General features: G+C 36.4%; 1 protein-coding gene across 1 annotated transcript in view; it reads right to left on the bottom strand.

The window, feature by feature from the left end:
- The window catches only part of Dp1 (satellite-binding protein 1 Dp1), a 286,820-nt gene extending 266,595 nt beyond the window's left edge, over positions 1 to 20,225 (bottom strand). Inside the window, exons 1-2 of the mRNA XM_090390658.1 lie at positions 20,138 to 20,225; positions 19,973 to 20,036 (exon numbers count right to left, since the gene is read on the bottom strand). The gene's annotated coding sequence lies outside the window, so the exon portion shown is untranslated. The remainder of the gene's footprint in view (positions 1 to 19,972; positions 20,037 to 20,137) is intronic.
- Between the last annotated feature and the right edge of the window lie 693 nt (positions 20,226 to 20,918).

Here is a 20,918-nt window from a genome sequence, read left to right as displayed (position 1 = left end):
TCTTGGTAGTGAGTATCACTATTGGTAGAAATATCAGTATATGCTCGAAAGGTCAAGCTACACTGAGTTGTGGTAGAAAATTTGGATGCAAGATACTTTCAGGAACATTTACACAGAATGGTATATTGCAGACAAATAAGGCTTTAGTAGATTAGTATTCTTATTTATTATTCTTATTATTTTTTTGGGAGTCCATAATTTAAATAATCTTGCCTGCCATTCCAATGATTGTTCTATGATAATTCATAAAGTAGCAATATGGTCGGTGCATGATCTGGTCTTAGTTGTTTTTCTATTTTGATTCTTTCTAGTATTATCCTTGCTAATATTTATATAAATAATAAGAATAATCAAAAAAATGTATGAAAATTTTGAAATTCAAGTAATAATGGAAATACCCTCTCAAAACTATTTAAAACAAAGATAGGAGTAAGGCAAGGTTGTATACTCTCCCCTACTATGTTTTTAATTGTCATAAACTGGATGATGAGAAAAGTATCTCACGGAAATATAGGATTACAATGGTTACTTCAAAACCAACTCCACGATCTAGATTTTGCAGATGATATCTGCTTACTTTCACAGAAGCACCAACATATAAAACAAAAAAAAAACAACAATACTTGTAGAAACAGTCAAAAAAGTTGGTCTTAGGATAAATAAAAATAAAACAATGTTAATGAAAATAAATGCAAAGCAAAATAAACAAATAACAATAGAAGAAACACCACTTAAAGAAGTAGAAAAATGTATATACCTTGGTTCAATAGTATCAGTAAAAGGAGGAACTACTGAAGATATAAATAGAAGGAAACAGCTGGCTTATTCAACTTTCAACCAACTTAGAAATATTTGGAAAAACAAGAATTTGTCTATAAAAACTAAAATGAGAATATTTAACTCAAATGTAAAAGGCAATACTAATGTATGGATCAGAAACATGGATGTTAAACAAAAAGATAGTTAACACTGTCCAGGTCTTCCTAAACAAGTGCTTAAGAATGATGCTGGGAATATATTGGCCAAAACAAATATCAAACGAAGAACTATGGCAGAGAACAAACCAGAAACCAATGTTGCAACAGATACACGAAAGGAAATGGAGATGGTTGGGGCATGTGTTGAGGAAAGAAGATAAAATAATAGTAAAACAGGATCTAGATTGGAACCCACAGGGTAAAAGAAGATGAGGAAGGCCAAGAGAAAATTGGAAAAAACAATACTGAAAGAAATAACAAATATTAATAAAAACTGGAACCTAATAAAAGCAGAAGCAAAAAACAGAGTCCAGTGGAAAATGGTGATGGAAGACCCTATGCTCCCAGGTGGAATATAGGTCTTACTAATCTTCTAAATAAGATTAGTACTATGCTTGATGAGTATTACATAATCAGGAAAACCTGATTACAGAGATCAAACTTAATTTTTTACATCACTTCAAACTTCCAATAAGCATGGTGGTAATGGTGTCTCATACTAGATGAAGAAATCATCTACCACCTAAAACATTCACAAACTAATCAACATCCTTAGTGAGATTTGAACCCATAGAATGCTGATTCTAGAGTGAACATGTTAACCACTCAACCAACCAAATGATTAGATATATTTAATGTAATCAAACTGCAAGATTTTGAACACTTTGGACAAAGTACATAACATGTGGTATAAAATATAAGTTGGACTGCAATGTCAGGAAAAAGATGAGGTGAAGTCTTCCCCCTTCATAGCTTAACCATCTACATATGATTAAGGTGTGAAGTTGAAGATCAGTAGACATACAAAAGTTGTGAGGATAAACACAAAGGATAGCCACAATGACAAAAGACTGCTAACAAGTGATATCATGAGATATACCATTCTAAAATGTCATTAAACTAGAGCATAGATTTTGCTTCCTGGCTTTCCTGGTGAAGCATGACAAATGGAAAAGGTTTAGAGACAACTTATAAACAACTAGTGCCTCCATAGTGCAATTGGAAGACCAATGGGATATTGTATCTTTGATTAGAAAACAGCAGAGTTAATTCTGGTCATGATGAGAGGAATCTTTATATGGGATTTTTCAGCTGAAGGCGAGTTAGCCAGAGGTATAAGCATTTTTTCTCCTGCATGCAGGCAACTTGCCCAAGAAAACACATACAATGCACATATAAAAACTACTCTTTGGTGGTGGTGGGCAGTAGATGGTGTTAGTGTTAATGGTAGTAGTGTTGTTGTTGTGTGCAGTTGAAGCATTAAGTAGGGGAGATGGTGAGTTGTGTGTGTCCTCCCACAATGAGCTGGGTGGACTCCTTGGTGGTGTCATGTAATATTATTATTATTATTCAGTCCTCCATGGAGTCAAAAGACTCATCGTGGGAGGTCCTTCCTAAGAACATAAAGTCTGTCAAGACTCATCGACGGGAGGTTCCCCCTAAGAAACACAAAGTCTATCATACCACTCCTTATACTCATTGACCATTCCACCCTCACTACTCTATCAGGCAATGCATTTCACTGCTCAACCACCCTCCATGCAAAGAAACCAATCCTCACCCTCTTGCTCACAGTTTCCTTTCGTAACTTCCAGGGATGGCCTCGTCATCACTCCTTCCCGCTGTTCAACCAAGTGAAATAATCAAAGTAAACATAGTAGCAGTGCAAGCAGCACTCCACTGGCCATGAGAACAGATTGAAGGAATATGAACTGGAAAGGTTAGTGAGATATGATGAAGAAAGGTGATATGATTAAAACATAACTTGGTGCAAGGAGCATATGAGAATTACATGCAAGTTGGTCAACTTAGCTCTTCTGAATAAGTTGCCACTTCGTCAGAAGTGAAATTAAACTTGCTAAGAAATTATACTCTTGTTTAATCCTTCTTCATCCATGTAGCAAACAAAGTTTGCACATGATGTATTTTTGACTAAGAGCTACATATATAGAGAGGATGATGACTTCATATCAATTACCTTAGTATCCCATAATGCAAAACACACTTTCTTTCAGAAGTGTATACTGTTGCAACTATCTCTGATTCAGAGTATTTTAATAAGGTGATACACCATTTTACTACTTGTAAATGGGAAATACATGACTTTTGCATTGGGTCTGGCTCCTACTGATGAGACTTCAATAACTGGTCTGGGTAGTGACATTTTCCATTAATACATAGTAATATACACTTCTGAAAGAAAGTACTTTCATTATGGGATACTAAGGCAACTGATATGAAGTCATCAGCCTCTGTGTAGCCTAGTCATGAAGGTACTTCATGTACAAACTTTGTCTGCTTAAACTGGATTAAATAATAAAAAGAATTAAATAAGAATATGATTTCTTCACAAGTTTAATTTAATTGAGTATATGAGAAAGACAAACGGTCAACTGAGTATTACGCACAGAGTATAGGGGTGGAATGCTTGAAGTGGTGGTGAGAATACTCTCATTTAGTCTAAGAAAAGGCATAGTACTTATTGTGAATATGCCACCTCCAATGAGTTCTTGCAACTCCATAAATCACAAAACAGTAATACTGAGTAAAAAAAATTGTGAAATAAAGAAATTTCACAAAATAATAATAATAAATAAAAGTAAAATTATAAGTTAAAATTATAAGTAATAAAATAAGATATAAAGGGAAAAACAATTAGAACAAACCACTGCATGCTACAAAAAATTATTTTTAAAACCAGCCTAATTAAAACTAAATTATAAAGCACATTTTCAGAACACCATTTCAGAATAATGTATATCTAAGAGCAGGGATCCAGAAATAGCATTTAACTCTATCAGTCACAAAAAAAATTTTCTCGCCCATAGTATGAAGAATGATAAAAGAAGATCTCTAATATTGTTGCAAGTTATTTCACTTATTTATATTATAAATTAAAGTTGCCAAAAAATTATATTCTTGGTGTCACCAAGTAATCACCTTTTGACTACTTGTATATGGGAAACATATGACTTCTGCATTATTTCAATCTTGACATCTCTTCTGGGTCTGGCTCCCACTGATGAGAATGCAATAAAGGTTGACACCAATCTGGGTAGTGGCCTTTCCCATAATGCATAACATTATAAGTCTGAAAGTGTGCCTTGTATTATGGGATACTGAGGCAATAGATGTGAAGTGATTACTCTCTCTCTCTCCCCCTCCACACACAGATGCCATAAATATATAAATAGTGCCACCTGTTGTCATAAACAAGAATTATTTCACATTTCAGAAACAGCAGTAAGGTATCTTTGAGATTATCTACATATAACTAACTCTTGACAGGGGAAAACAGTCTACAAAATAATTAACTTATTAAATTAATTACATAAGATACTATCTCCAGAGTGAAAATAATATTTCTTTATTACATTCACTGGAGGCTGTCCATATTATTATTATTACATGACACCTCCAGGGAGTCCAAAGACTCATCGAGAGAGGGCATCTACTCTTCAACTCTGTCTCCACACTCAATCCACCAACTACACCAATGCCATCTACCATCAACCACCATTAGTATTTTCACAGACAATCACAAACATCCATGCCCACGGTGGGATTCGAACCTGCAGCCTTTAGGCTGGAAAGCGGATAGGCTAACCACTCGGCCAACCAGGCTGGCTAATATCACTGGAGAAAGGTAAGAAGAATGGGACATAGTTTGTTCATGTGCCTGTGATGCATTCAAGAGTTGGATGGAACTGTATACAAGTAAGAGGTTGCATTTAAATGGATTTGGCATTAGAGAACTAAAGACTGTTGATGGAAGGGAGTGCAATGAATAATGCGAACAAGAAATGATGTGAAAGAGCAGGCAAGAAACTGCTTATGAGTAGAGAAAGGAGCAGAAGTGTGAAAGAAGAGGGTGAGAGAAGAGGAATGTAAGATGGATAGGGAAATAGGGGTTAATCTAGGCATGCAGAGAAACACTGTATACTGGAATCAGTAGTGAATGTGTGGGGGGGGATGGCACAGGTAAAACTAGTTATAGGCCTAAAAACAAATTTCTGTGTTTATTTATGAATGCCAGAGATATCAGAATTAAAGAAAACAAAATGGTTGCACTGATTGGTTGGACAAGGATAATGTCCTGATAGGGATAGAAATGGAAGGCTACAATGTTTTTCATGATGAGTCAAGAGGGTAGCCAGTAGTGATAGTAAGGGAATATAACTTGATAATAAATGAGATGTTTAAAAATAAAATGTGTTAATTATGCCCAGAAAATAAGGCAATACGAATGGTGATGACAAAGCTAAAAGTTCACTCGCCACTTGTCTAACTCACCTGTGGTAAATGGATTTCTGGAGCCCTGTCTTAGAATGTGTGTACAGCTTTCAAAAGCTAATGATTAATATTAATAACACTGCATATCTATTATGACAATACAAAATCAAAAATGTAAAAAAAATGAAAGCAATAAAAAAGTAACAAAAATACAAATAAAAACGTAAACATCAATATTAATAAACAGTTAATTGGTGATAAATACTACTGAATTTCATAGACACTTTATGAATAGAAACTGCTCTAAAGTCAAGAAGTTTCTTTAACGGGCGATATGACATCTAAAATGCATTTTCTTTTTAAGAAAATTTACTAGCCCTAATGAAATCTCCCCCCCCTCCAAAAAAAAAACTTTTTAATATGTACTAAAAACATACAAAAGAATGCTTAAGAGATTAAGTCATTACAAATCACTACTAACTAGCAATATCATCATCCTTAAGCTGAAGGAACTAAACACTAATGTTTAGTATTTAATGAATCCCGAATGTTAGGACCTGTTTGTCTGCTTAGATGAGTTACACTTAAATTCTATCATCAGATCTTCATGAACTCAAATGACAGAATTAAAGTGCAACTCATGTAAGCAGCAGCAAACAGGTCCTGACATTCAGGATTCTTCAGTGTTTTGCTTCTTCAGCTTATGATGACTGTATATCATCTCTATGTCACTGCATACTCATCACATGCCTTAAATCATATTCACCATCTTATATACTCCCCACTATATCTGGCAATGCATTTTAATCCCCCCCCACACACACACTCTTCATCCAAGAAAGGGAAAAAAATCTGGTGTGGTTGTGTCAGAGCATGGCCAGAGGGGTTTTACGTGAATACGTCACACTAGCGGATTATATACGTGTTGGGAAGTGTAAATAAATGAAAACAAATTTAATAATTGATTATAATTTTATTTATCATTGCTCTATGGTAAGAGAAGTAAGATACAAACAATAGACCAAGTTTCTGGTGAAAGTCAAATCAATACAAGTGTTACCTAGCGTGGTCGCCATAGTCGGAACGTAAGTGAGATTAAACTCACGTTCCATAAAGTCCTGCAGTGATCGGTTTTGTGACACATCAACATTGAAGTCACCGGTGATGATGATGGGCGTATGAAGGTCTGGTTTGATACTGGGCATTATTTTCTTTATGCTTTTTGAGTATTGCAGCAGTTGACGATGAAGCATTCAGATGAATGTACACAGCTCCAAGGACAAATTTGGATACACCGTTGATCGTTAAGACCAGCACCGGATTTATGTATAAGTTAAAAAAGCTACAGCTTAGGGCCTCGCAATCTGCTGTGGCCGCAAATAAAAAAACAAAAACGACCAGCTGATGTAATTTAAAACAGTAGGGGGCCTCTGGGTTTTGTATAGCTTAAGGTCTCAAGTCTAAATCTGGCCCTGGTTACACCATCCAGGGATATATTTCCCACTGATGGTTCTTCGACTCTAAGCTTACGACTGACATCAATGGTAACAATACGGTGACAATTCGTAAAGCTGTTGGGGTTCCTGTATATGGCGACTCCACCGGCGGTGTGGTTTGGATGATGATGACGAAGTTGACAGTTGATTGCGTCACCTTTCTATGGCTGTATTCTTACATGCTTTAAGTTCGAAACCAGATACATTCACAGGTGTGGCATCATCCATCCAGGTTTCACTGATGACCAAGTAGTCAGATCTGTTCGTATCTTCGGAGTGCTCCACCAAATTCTGTGCGTTGATCACCAAGACAAGTAAGACTCCCTGCCGTGAGTTTTTGCCATTGTCATGATCATCATCTATGTTTAATATCTGGACCTCCTCTGTGATCGTCGACCACAGAACCTGTCAATTCACTTAACGAGCATCAGCAAGTGGTGTTTCTTCATTCTCTAGTATTCATCGCCTATCTCCCTGACATTGGGTACTGAATTTCTGTAACCGTGATAAAATTTATAATCGTCCCTCTCTCTCTCTCTCTCATTAGTCAAATACAGTCCATTGATAGAAGTGACTCTGCTCAGTGCAACGTACACCAGTTGATTTTGTTGAGACTTGTCGTACTGAAAGATGACTCGATCAAAAGTGCCTCCTTGCGATTTGTGAATTGTTATAGAAAAGTGGGCTCACCGATCTTCCGAAATCAACATCCATTTCATTCAATCCATCTTCCGAAGCGGTGGCATAGACGCTTAGGTCATTTACATCCATGGGCTCGTGTGCCACCACCACCAAAGTGCTGGCTGTCAGCTGAGCATTGCGCTGCTTCCAATTTCTTTTGCTCCGGATACTTTCTTATTCATTCTGACCCAGACATTGGGATATTATTGGAAAGCTGACGAGCTGCTCTTTCCTGTCGTATGCATTCGGCATATTTCTGGCTAGCTTTTCAGCGAGTATAAGCGGACATTGTGAAATTTCAAAAATTTTTCAACTTCAGTCCACATTTTCTTCACCAACACTGTATTAAAATTTAATTATGTGTTAAATCGATAGATCTCGATGAGAGCTGTTGATTGACACTAAAATGAGCGTCATACCATGACAGAGTGCGAAGTTATTCTGAGTGGAAGTTTCCGAGGCACGGTGGATCGTACATAAAATGGCAGTGCTCCCACTGCCACCCATGGGGCGCTACCTGAAGGTCACTGATGAATCTTTATTCCCTGAGTTATCGAATGATATAAGTTTGGTTTGGCTACCTTTAATACTTTAGAAATTATTAAGTCAAGCCTTATCGAATGATTTCGTTACACTCAACTTTTCGTCCTGTGAATTTTAGGTCCTTTCCACTAGCCCCAGATCCCTCATCTCCTCCACCTCTTATAAGATATCCCCATCAACTGTATACTTTGCATCTCGTCCTTGCTAAATTTTTAAACTTCCCCCTATGCAACACTAAACTTGCAATCAATCTCACTCAGTCACCCATCCACACTATCTGTTCAAGTTCCTTACAAGGCACATCATGGTTTCCATGGTGTAGTGGTTGTCATATGCGTTTACACATGAAAGGTCCTAGGTTCAATCCCGAGCAGAAACAGTATAATTTTTAATTGTATGGAAGACTGAGAGAGGAAAGAAAGTGTGTTGCCCAGGTATGATAATGCAGAGCTGCAGAGAAGAGCATCAATAATGTATACTATAATAGCCAGAATGTGTCAAAATAGAGGCTTGGATTACTTGGATGGTTGTAGGGCATTTGAGGACAGAAAACTGTATGCAAGAGATGGCTTGCATTTGAATGAGAAAGGACGCAAGAATCTGGAGAGATGCCTACATCCTTCTCTGCATCTTAGTATAAAGAATCAAGGCATTGTCACTGTTTCTCTGTCATGCTTCTCAGATGGTAGCAGGAGTGGCCTCTTGTGGGAATAGTCGCTTAGGAGAAGGGGAAATATATTGTATAATGCTAAATCCAGTGGAGTCTGGTCTGGAGAGAATAATGACAGAGAAACAGTGACAATACCTCGATTCTTTATACCAGTGATTTTCAACCGGTGTGCTGCGAGATTTATGAAAACAAATTAATTGAAAGAAATAATGTCGTAATTTGCGCATTTATTTATTGATGTCTGGTCTTCATCTTCTTGTGTGTGTAAATCAATCAAAATTATGCCTATTTTTTGCAGATCATCAAAAAAATTAAATATATTTTTAGTGTGTCGCAGAATTTTAATAATTAGTCTAGGTGTGCCGTGTTATGAAAAAGGTTGAAAATCACTGCTTTATACTAATGCCAGGAGTATTCTGAATAAAGGAAATGAATTGGCGATGCTGATAGCATCAGTCTGTTCAAAGATTATTGAGATGTCCGAGACATAGACACTGTTGATGGAAGATGATATACTAACAGGAATAGAAGTAGCAAGGTAGAGCATTTTTCAGCAGGATAGGAAGGGCAAATGTGGTGGTGGAGTAATGCTCATGATAAGTGATGAGTTATCCTCTCAGAGTGAAGGATTTGGAGGGCGATGGCACTAATGGTTTTGAAAGCATATGATACGGGGAGTAGAGATGGGCAGGACTGGATATTTAGTGGGGTGTTGCTATAAGCCAAGGAGTACAGAGGGTAAAGAGTAGGAGATGTTTAGGCAGTTGAACTTGGCAAGTGCAAAAAGAATGATTGTAAATGGGAGAGTGTGACTTCAGCAGTATAAATTGGAAGACGAAACCACATGCAATAGTAAGGAAATGGAATTTCTGCAGGGCTTAAGGAACAAATGTTTTCAGCAACATGTAGTTAAAGGAAGACGAGGTTCAAGAGTTTTAGATTTGGTCACAGTATCAGAAAATCTGATTATAATTGAGACGGCATCTCTGTCCCTGGTAGGAAGATGAATAGACATGCAGGAGTATCAAAAAGAAAGAAATGTATGTGTGGAATTATAAGGAGGGTGATTCTAAGTCTTAGAAATCAGCTTAGGGCAGTTCTATGGATGAAGAAATTGGAAAGGAGAGATATTATCAGTGCCTGGGAACTTGTAAAGGAATATTTCCTTCTTTCTTCTCATCCATCCCTTAGGATGGATAGAATCGCCTAATGAGGAGTTTATGACAAATTAAGGCAGCCAGCTCGTCACTCCTCTGCTGCATTCCCTAAGGATAAATATTCATGATTGTAGATCCACGTGTGTTCACAGGGCTGGCATGCCTGTTCTAAAGGACAAAAAAACCTGAGTTTCCAAGTGAAAAAATCCTCTATCTCTGTATGAAACCAGCTAACCACCTTTACTCAAAAGAGACCAGATAAAGAGGTTCCTCGCATCATGGACGGGAATTGAACCCAGGTGTTTCCGGCCAAAGGGCTTTGTCTATACAGACTAAGCTATGGAGGCTCGAGGAATATTTATTACAATCAGTAGCAAGATGTATACCATGAGTAAAGAGAACACAATCTGGTGTAAAGTGTATGACAAACAATATCAAATGGGGAATTGCAGGTAAAAAAGAGGTTATAGAAGAGATAAGCAGTGGGGCGGAGAGAAAAACGCATGAAGAATACAAAAGACTCAAGCCAGGAGAGTGACTAGTATGGTAAGGAAGGCAAAACTGGAATATGAGAAGAGACTGGCCCCAAGATCCAAAGAAAATCCTAAGGAATTCTTTCATTATGTGGCCAGTGGAGAAATGATTGTGGATGAATGACGTTGTTGGATAAAAATGGTAATTGAGTGATATAGTAGAGTTGTTCAATGAACACTTTATTGGGATATTTCATCATGGAGAAGTAGATTTTAATGCTAGAGGGACAAGGCAGGTTCGAGGTTTGGATGTGCAAAAATAGAGTGCGTTTCAAATACTGAGTAATCTGGATGTCAACAAAGCAATTGAACTGGATGGAATTTTGCCATGGGTCTTGATAGAATGTGCTAAAAAACTGACCTCCACTGCCCTGGCTTTTCAATGAAAGTCTAGTCATGGGAAATGTGCCCAAGGAGTGGAAGGAGGATAAGATAGTATCAATGCATAAGGCTGGCAGCAGATTGGAAGTGTCAAACAATAAACCAGTTTGTATTTCATCAGTAGTTGTTAAGATTTTGGAGAAATTAGTGAGAGATCATTTACAGCATTCGGCAGATGAGGGTAATGTTATCTGTGAGAATTAGTATGGATTTGTTGAGGGATACTCTTGTTTTAATATGAATGCCTTTTATTAATAAAGTGACAAGAGCAGTTGATGAGGGAAAGGCATATTCTGCTTTTTTTTTTTTTTTAATTTTACAAAGGCATTGACAGAGTCATAAAGAAGCTCAGGAGATGGCTTGTAGCTGTATCATGGAATGAGGAATTGGATAGAACGAAGATCAATACTACTTGAGACTGCTCAGGAACTATCTGCAGAGGCAATGTCTGAATGGATGGATGGATGAATGAATGAAGACGTGAAGGATACAATTTGAAAGAAGGTGTTATGGATGTAGCACAAGATGAGTGTTAATAGTCAGTTGTATGAGAAGTACAAAGAGCAAGCAAGAAAGGTGGCTTGTTTGATAAAGATAGCAAAAGTGCAGTATTAGCAGCAGACTTTATAGTATATCATCACATGTTGAGCGGATGCTCCATAGAATTAACAACAGTATTAACATGAGTCCTAGACTTACCCAAGTTCTAAAGGAGTGGGAAAGAGGGCAAAACTGGTCCTCATCATAAAGGTGATAAAACAAAGGATTTGAATTACAGACCAATCTGTTTGTCTGGAATTGTGATCAAGGTCTAGAGAAGCTAGTGGGGATCAGGATTCAGAATTGGGTTGACAGCAGCAGCATTTTTTTGATGGAAAGCATGGGTTTGCTAAAGGAAGATAGTGATTTAGCAATCGTAACAAGGAGACAAATACAATGAACAAGAGGAGATTCATACACAGTGATATATTTAGATTTTGCAAAAACCTCTGATAGACTGCCACATGACAAGCTCGTAATTAAATTATATGATGTGTGATGAGATGTCTCACAGGACGTCTGATAATAATAATATCGAAACTCTGGAATTTTTGTTGTTGTTCGTTGGCCTCATTAGCTAACTGTTGCTTATACTGCATTTTTGCTATGCTTATCAAGTAAATCACTAGCTGCTCTTTGTATTTCTCCCACAACTAATTATTGTCAACTATTACATGCTGCCTCCATAATGCCTTCTTCCAGCTTGTATTCCTAACCTCTTCATTCATCCACTTCACTTACCTTATTTAATCTCCTTACCTCTGAAAATTAATACTTGGACTGGAAAGCTATTATTCATTGTAACCCAATCTGCCTTAGACTGATGAGGAAGAAGATGATAACCCTTGGAATACATTCAAACATTGCTTCTGCCAGGTGGTTCTTTGGTAAGGAACAAGCAGAATTGATCTCTCTCTTCCATCCAATTCCTCGTTCCATGATATGCAACAATTTGTTCCCATTATTTTGGATACTTCTGGCATTCATAAATAGCTCATTTCTGACTCTATAACAAGTCCCACTAGCTCCACTTCTTAGATGAAACTCCATACCTTTCCTAGCTATTCCTCTGTCACCACCAATCACAAAATCCATACTCTCCTACATACCAATCTTTTGCCTGCTCACACAGTCACTCTGCATCCAGCAGAGTGACTGTGTGAGCAGGCAAAGACGGGGAGATGCTACATCAGAAGTGTAAATGTAGCATCTCCCCGTCTACTTTGTGTTCCTGCTCTTATTCCCTTGAGTCACACTACTTACCTTGTCCTCCTGATCCAATCACTCTTGGAAAACAGATGCTTTTAAGTGGACCTTGGGGGGGGGGGGTAGGAAGAGCCGCTGGCACCACCAAAAAAATGGCCTTCCCCAGGGAACTGTGTTATGACCATTACTTTTCAACATCTATGTCAATGATCTCTCCATCTTTCCAGGAACTAGAAATTTTATCTATGCTGATGACCTTGCCATAGCCACTCAGTCAAAAAATTTCAAGTCCATTGAAACTACTCTATCACTTGCCTTAAATAGTCTAACCACATACTATACCAGCAATCAAATAAAACCAAACCCCTTGAAAACCCAGACTGCCCTTTTCCACCTTAATGATAAGGAAGCCAACAAGAAGCTACAGATTTGTTGGGAAGGCTCTAATATAGAACATTCCTGGAAACCAATGTACTTTGGTGTGACTCTTGATCGCACCCTCTCATATAAAACCCACATGGAAAAAACAAAGGCAAAAGTGAATGCAAGAAACAACATACTAAGGAAGCTTACCTCCTCCAAATGGGATGCAGACCCTAGCACACTGAGATCTTCTGCCTTGGCCCTTTGCTATTCTTCTGCTGAATATGCCTGCCCAGTATGGTCCAGATCCTGCCATGCTCAAAAACTTGATCCAGCAGTGAATAAAAGCTACTGCTTAATTACAGGATGCCTTAAACCAACACCACTACAAGACCTGTATACTTTGGCTGGTATTGCACCCCCCTTCAATTCGAAGATCTGCATTCTCAGCTGATGAAAGAAGCAGACAAATGAATGATGAACGCCACCCACTGTTCAGCCAAACGCAGTGCCCCAAAGACTAAGATCCCGACATAGCTTCCTGACAACTGTTGAACCACCTAAAAACCTCCCAGAGACAAGACTTCAACAATGGCTTGCACTATATCCTGAAAATAATACTGGTATTCCAACAGCCGAACATCTTCCACGTGGTGTACTTGGACTGGAATACTTGGAAAAGCCTAAGCAGACTCCGGACGACAGGACACTGCAAACAAAACCTCATCAAATGGGGCTACCTCACTGGCCCAGACAATTGTGAGTGTGGGACAACCCAGTCCATGGAACACCTTATTTCTTGTCCCTTTCTTCCATTGCCTTGTGCAAAAGAGGACCTTATATCCTGCACAGAAAAAGCAGTTGATTGTGCAAGATACTGGAGGAACATCTGACCATGTTTATTGTATATAAGTTAGGTATAGTTTCCTTTTTTTCATACTTAATTATTATTCCCTGTATAATTCACCTACCAAATCTAAGCTGATCTCATTGTAATATATCCTAATTTGTTGTAAATCATGTTGCACCACTTACTTACTACTGTACTACTTGTGTTTGGACACGAAATAAATACACTACTTACCTGTCCATTCACAAACTCTCCTACCATACTTTCCTGCTCTTTCACATCACCTCTTATTTTCTCTCTGCACTAGTCATTAATCTCCCTTCAGTTGACTTGCACAAATGATTTAAATGAAGTCTATCTCTTATACTGTTTCTTCCGATCCTCAAAATCATCCCACAATTCAGAAACTGAACTTCTCCTTACATAGCTCCACTAGCCTACTATTCATAATCTTTGCTTGTTGCCTCAACTCACTGTTCCTACCACACTGTAATCTTTTACTCTCTCTTCAACAACCTCCTAATATCATTGTCACATTCTTCTTATTCTCAAACAAATTGTTCATTCCTACTATACAACTACCAACCATATAAATTTTATATTTCAGTTATTTTAGTGGTCAATCTAGATGAAATTTGGATGTAATATATAAAAGTACCATTGAAATTAATATTTCTGATTAATATATACTGCTGCATGTATATTTATTAATAAATACTATATGTCACAAAGACTCCTTTATCAAGCTATGAAAAAACTTTGAAGGATCCATAAAAAGATAAGTTTGGACAGTTTGTTTTTCACTATTATTATTATTTTTAATTAAATCAGTTTATTATAATCCATGTGAGCATTTTAAAAAATGAAGGAATATCTTAAAATAGATTTATATATAAGTTCCTTAAGAAGCCTCATGGAGGTTTGATTGAACAGTGGATGCCTCATGCTACTGTATGCCAATTCTATTAAGAATTAGCATACATGCATGAAGTTTGATATTGTCAATTCATCCCATTCAGAACTTCTCTTTCCCTAACACTTCTGGATCACTAAACAATCTAGCTGACCAAGTAAAAGTCCTACATTCTGACAACATGACCATATCATTATAGCTTTTCCTTACACAGCATAGTTCAAAAATGTGGCTGATCACTCCTTTGACAAAGTAAGTCACTATCCATGAAGTCCAACCATCTTACCTACAAAATAATACTCTAACACTAGTGATCAAAAGAATCAAGTCCATATCTCAGCTCCAAAATGCAAAACAGAGAACTATAACAAAGTTTAAGTTGTTTTGTTCGATATTCCACTGTCTTTCCAAACTTTCCATTAGTTTTTGAATACTCCTAATGTCATTCATAATCTTCTGCCCACTTCATTCCTCACCAATATCAGTTACTCAGCTAGCGAGATAAGTGATGCAAAAAACACTTGCTCTATAGCACATATCCTTTAAGAAACGATTCATCTTTATCCGTTTTTATTATATTTGTTTTCTTGATCCTCAGCATCATCATCATAAGCAGCAATAAAGGAGTTTATTTCTTTCATATTAATATTATCATTATCCCAAAACTCCCATGAAATCAAAGAGACTCATTGCAGGAGATCCCTTTTGTCATAACACAGCTCATCATGCTGTGCTTAAATACATTCAAATTCTCTGCAGATATAACACTCTAGGACAATGCATTCCAATTATTCACAACTCTCCATGCAAAAAACTGCTTTCACTCCCTTGTTTACACCCTCCTTATAGAGCTTCCAAGGATGACATCTTGTTCTTCCCCCCCCCTCCCATTTTATGAAAAAACCTCTTCAATGTTAATCCTATAACAACCCCTTACCAATTTGTATGCCTCTATCATAACATCCCTCTTCCTTCTATCCATTAAATTGCATGTTCTCAACTTTCTTCATATTTAACATTCCAAAGACCAAACAACTTTAGACAATTGCCTATGGACCCTTACTCGTATCTCTTCATCCTTTTGAAAATCAGGTGACCAAATCTGTGCATAGTAGTCCACATGTGGCCTAATCAAGACCTTATACAATGGAACCAGAATCGCTTTAATTCTACAAGTCAGTATTCTCCACATCATTGCTAGAATTCATTGTGTTCTCACAATTCTGGCACAAGTATCTTCTAAATTTTAGATCTTTATTGACCATCACCCCAAGATCTCTTATTTCCTCCATTTCTAACAATATATCCCTGCCCAGTGTAAATTCTATATCCCATCATTGTTTTCCATATTTTAAAACCTTACAATTTGCAACACTGAACTGGCATCTCCACTCCTGTGCCCATCCGGTCTATTCAAGTCATCTTGTAAGGCCAGATCTGCTCTACTCCTCATAGTTTGTCCCAACTTTGCATCATCTGCAAACAACTATATATCCCAATTAAATCTTCCCCAATATCATTAACATGGAGGTTAAACAGCAGTGGCCATAAAACAGACCCCTGAGGCACACTACTAGTGACTTTCCTCTTCCAGGACACTGTTTCCCCATACACAACTAGCTGATATTATTAATGATCAACGTCAATCATCAGATACTTTAAGATTCTTAGACCACTTTAATCCCTTGCAGCCTTCATCACAAGACCAAATAGAAAAGGTAACAGGACATCTCTTATTCCAGTTATTTTAAACTATTCACTATATGCTTGACCAACTTTAAAGTGAGCCTTGCTAATATCATATGAAAGTAGTTATAATGCTAATAAGTATCAAGCATTCCATAAGATCTTACAAATATTTGATAAGAAAACCATACCCTTACAAACATGCCAAACACATGGCAAGATCACTTGCTCTCTACACCTATTGGTTTCCGGGGGGGGGGGGGGTAGCAAGTGATCTTGGAAAAAGTAAATTCCATTTACTTCCATACCTAATTTTTTTAAAAAAAAAATCTTATCCTCAAAAATTTATACATCATAATCCCATTTCATATCACTCCTCTTTTCACCAATATATCACTAATAGAGACCTTTGACTTAGCAACACTTCCTCCTACTCATATTTGAATTGTTCAAATTCATCACATATTCCAATTATTCTGTATGGAAAAGAAAACTATGAATCATTAGATGTGTTCTCTTTTAGCCAATTTCTGTACATAACTCCCCAGATAAAGCATCAAACACCGCTAGATTCAAATCAATAGCCTGGCTATGCTATAGCCATAACAGATCAGATGATTTTTTGAGAGTGCATTTAAACAGCCAGCACATAAAAACTTCACAACAGAATAAAAGAAACTAATAACTTTCTTCCCTTGCTACACACCAGTTACACAGCTTCCAAATGATTGGTTCATTACTACGCTTAGAAAATCTACACACACATACTGGATGGTACTTACATTGCAGGCCTGTTTGGCTGAGTAGTTAGCACTCTACTCTCCAACCAAGAGATCATGGGTTCAAATCCTGATGTGTCAATGGCTGTTTGTGATTGTCTTTAGGTGAGAGATAAACTTCACTGCCCAGTGTGAGACTATCACCTCACTTATTGGAGGCCTGAAATGGTCTGAACTGGATTTTCAGACTATATATATATATATATATATATATATATATAAATTAATAAAAACAGGAAAAAAATCCACAATTCTTGCAAAACTAAATTTTATCTTTACCACACCATTTTAGCTAATATTACAACTCCTATAAAACAGACAAAATGTTGCATTCCTCTTCTACTCCCCACTCTCTCCTGACACACACAAAACTATTATCATCCCTTATATCTGGGGTATATCTGAAAAGAGCTGAAGTTCTTCATAAACAATCTTCACCTCACTTTTAAACCACGCATCAAGCAAGCAATTTGTAGATCTTTTAATACCTACCTTGAAGAACCTCTGGAATAGCAGCCCACAATGCATTCTCCACTCTGCCAACCAATAAATAACAATCATATTCAGGAATTAAAATTCTTGGAACATCAGGCCGAGATTTATTAGTACATTTCTATGTCTAAAGTACCGCTAAGGTGCTCATAGGCTAATATACTGTAATGTTTAAACACCTGTAAATGCAACAACACTGATGTTTTAAATAAATATTTAAACATGCTAAAATACCTAAAATGATTATTGTACACAATCAGATACAAGTTGACACTAGGAGTTCAACAGCAAAACTTTCACAGAGATGCCAGAAAAACACATGGTGGATGAAATATATCAACCACTGTATGCTTCATATGCATGCTATTTCAATGGTACACTTCACATTCATGCTTTTTGATGTTAAAACATATGCCAGTTTGTTGATTTAGTAAGAAGTCAATGTCCACATATGCAAAAAGGAAGTTAATGCTGAAACATTCTTATGTAATTAATCCATTCCAATATACACAGTAGTGGATTGCTTTTTTGTAATCTTAAAATACTAGATATGAGAATCAAAAATATTGAAGCAACAAGTTGAAAAACAATTCAATTATACAATGACCTTGAACATTTACACCTTCACCACTTTATTTCATAGATGCAAACTGCTGAATTTTATATAAAAGATTATACATAAACAAAAAAAAAAAAAAATCCACATGCAGAGTACCGATTCATTACATAATATCACATCAAATAGCCTAGACTTGTGCATAAAACAAAATATTAGACGCATGGGACAATAACATGGTGTGTGTGTGTGTATATATATATATATATATATATATATATATATACACACACACACACACACACACACACACACACAGAGTATATATGCATATTTTTTCCTGCTATCACCTAAAACCAACAGTAGTATAGAAGCTTCCGAATTAAAAAAAAAAAAAAAAAGTTGTGGTTGATCAAAATTGCAGTCAAAACAACAAAGACTACAAGGCCTGTATAATATATCTGTAAACTGCATGTGTTCTAGCAAGCATGCCAGTTTTTCAGGATGAAAAATTTTATACATTTAAAAAGGAATGTTGACCAAAATTTTCTTGCAATTACTGTTACAAACTCTAATGAATCAATAGCTAATAAAAACTTTATCCAATCTGAAAGTAAATGTGTTTTAATTGCAGTTTTAGAGCACTAGTGCAAATCATGATAAATATTACTAAAATGAAATTGGGTTGTCAATATTTTCTTCAAATTTTCAATTCACTAGTTCATGAAGAGGATTATCTTCACATAATTTTTTCCATATGATTTTCTAGATGTCACAACTTCAATTAAAGTTATAACATCTGCATTTCAATAACTAAGAAAACAATAATGCAGATTAAAGGATTCTCAGAAGGTGCAGGAAGTAATGAAAATGCCAAAGAAAAGAGAATGCTATTTAGCTATACTATTTTCTGTTAACTGGAAATTATCGTCATAATTATAACATTTACATAAGATAATATATATGAAATGAACATAATGACAATTTCGTTATTAGATGGTCCCAAGAATGCAAAACAAAAAATGCTGTAAACACTCCAACGGAACTGTGAAAATCTTAAAAATGCAAAGATTTATAAAAACTTTTTTTAATTACAAAAATTACAAGAATTACAATTTAAAACTGGACTAACATATGTTAGTGGATAAAATGATGATCGTTATAACCCGAATTTGTTCTGTAACAGCTAAATAACCCATAGAATTTAAATACTACATCTGGCAATTCACAGAGATAATAGCGTTCTCTAAAGAACTACGTAATTTTTATTTAGACTTTCATCACAGAGGTTTATCAATGATGAGATACCAGAGGCTGCATACGTAGACCAATATGGCAAGAATAAAACTAGACTATTTCGTCTTTGTATCCTATAAACTGCATTTAATTTCTGAAAGAGCATGTGGACAGGTTTTGAATTTTAGGATGAAATACACTTTTATTTCAATATAGTACTACTTAAGTGCATATATATTAAGAATTTCAATTAATAAGGAAGCTGTGGTGATCATAACATAGCAAGGTGCAGATTTTTTTTAGCATAAAATTATCTCCAATGAACTATGATCAAGCGAGCTACTTTCGGAAAGTATGGAAAGAGGGGTCAACCCACAGTTAAAGGGTAACTATTTTGTTCCCCCCCCCCTCTAACGAAGCGCCACTGAAAAACCAGAAGTTGGATCACATCACGGATAGTGTAAATTTGTATTCACGTGCCAGCGATTCAACGCGAAGCCTCTACCTATAAATAAAAAAAAAAATAAATAAAAAAACAGCTGCCACGTTGATGGTAGCTACAAAATAAAGGGAGCAGATCTCGACAACTTTATGTCGAAATTAATAGAAATATTAAGTTTACAAAACAGCATCAGTCAATGACCAGAATAGGGGGTTGTCGACGTGTCACATTAACTTACCGTACTGCGTCCGGGAAAGCCGTCCAAGATATTGTTTTGTGTCTCCAGCGTGTCCACCTAATGTCTGCAGGAAAGAAATTGCGCCATTAATTATTGTATCAGGGCCCTAATATAAATACATAAATAACTTGATGGAATCATCACTACTAACGCAGCTGATCATACCTACGACCCACAGCCAAGTAACCACATCTAAACTCGATAACACTAGCCAAACTTCGTGGCTTGCAATTCAGCAGTAGCGTAAACGATAACAGCTCTAGCGTTTTTTGTTTCGATAACTCCGATTGGATAGGTGGACATCCACGTGGCAATCGGGAACTAATGAAATTAATTCATATATATATATGTGAGCGAATGTGTGTGTGTTACAAAAGTATGTTACGAGAAGTCGTGTGGAGAGGTTACGATCTTTGCTAAATACACCGGATTATTGCAAAACTTATGCTTACTGACTTCTTGAGAACTAAGTACTTCATGTTGCGATGACTGAAAAATTAGAAAGATAAAAAAAAACGGCAGTCTTAATAAATAGTGAAGTGCTGCAGATTTATATACACTTTTTTTTGTATTTCTCTAAGAATATTGTTATTCTCTTGCGAAAGCAAGATTATCATATGGCCAAAAGGTTTTTGCAAATTAAAAACACAAGGAAAATGTAATAGATCAACACGGCTCTCTCAAAATAACCTGAGATATGAAAAATGCAATAATTGGTTGCCTTCTGAAGAAAACTGAGATCCGATCTATTTTACAGCAGAAAACACACGGAAACAATTATATGTAGAAAGCATTAGCAAAATGCTGAAAAGTATTCGTAGTGTTTCCATATCACTAGTTTGATGAAAACAAAATTCTTTCTTTCCCCTATTGCGTTTTCCTAGACAAATAAAAGGTGATTGTTTCCTTGTTTTTTTTATCAATGGTTTAGAAGTCGTTTTTTTTT

This window comes from Typopeltis vanoorti, chromosome 3 (assembly GCF_054136105.1).
Source record: "Typopeltis vanoorti isolate ZY-2024b chromosome 3, IOZ_Tvanoo_1.0, whole genome shotgun sequence".
Lineage (NCBI taxonomy): Eukaryota > Metazoa > Arthropoda > Arachnida > Uropygi > Thelyphonidae > Typopeltis > Typopeltis vanoorti.
The sequence above is the reverse complement of the archived record's forward strand: the minus strand, read 5'-3'. Positions and strand labels throughout refer to the sequence as shown.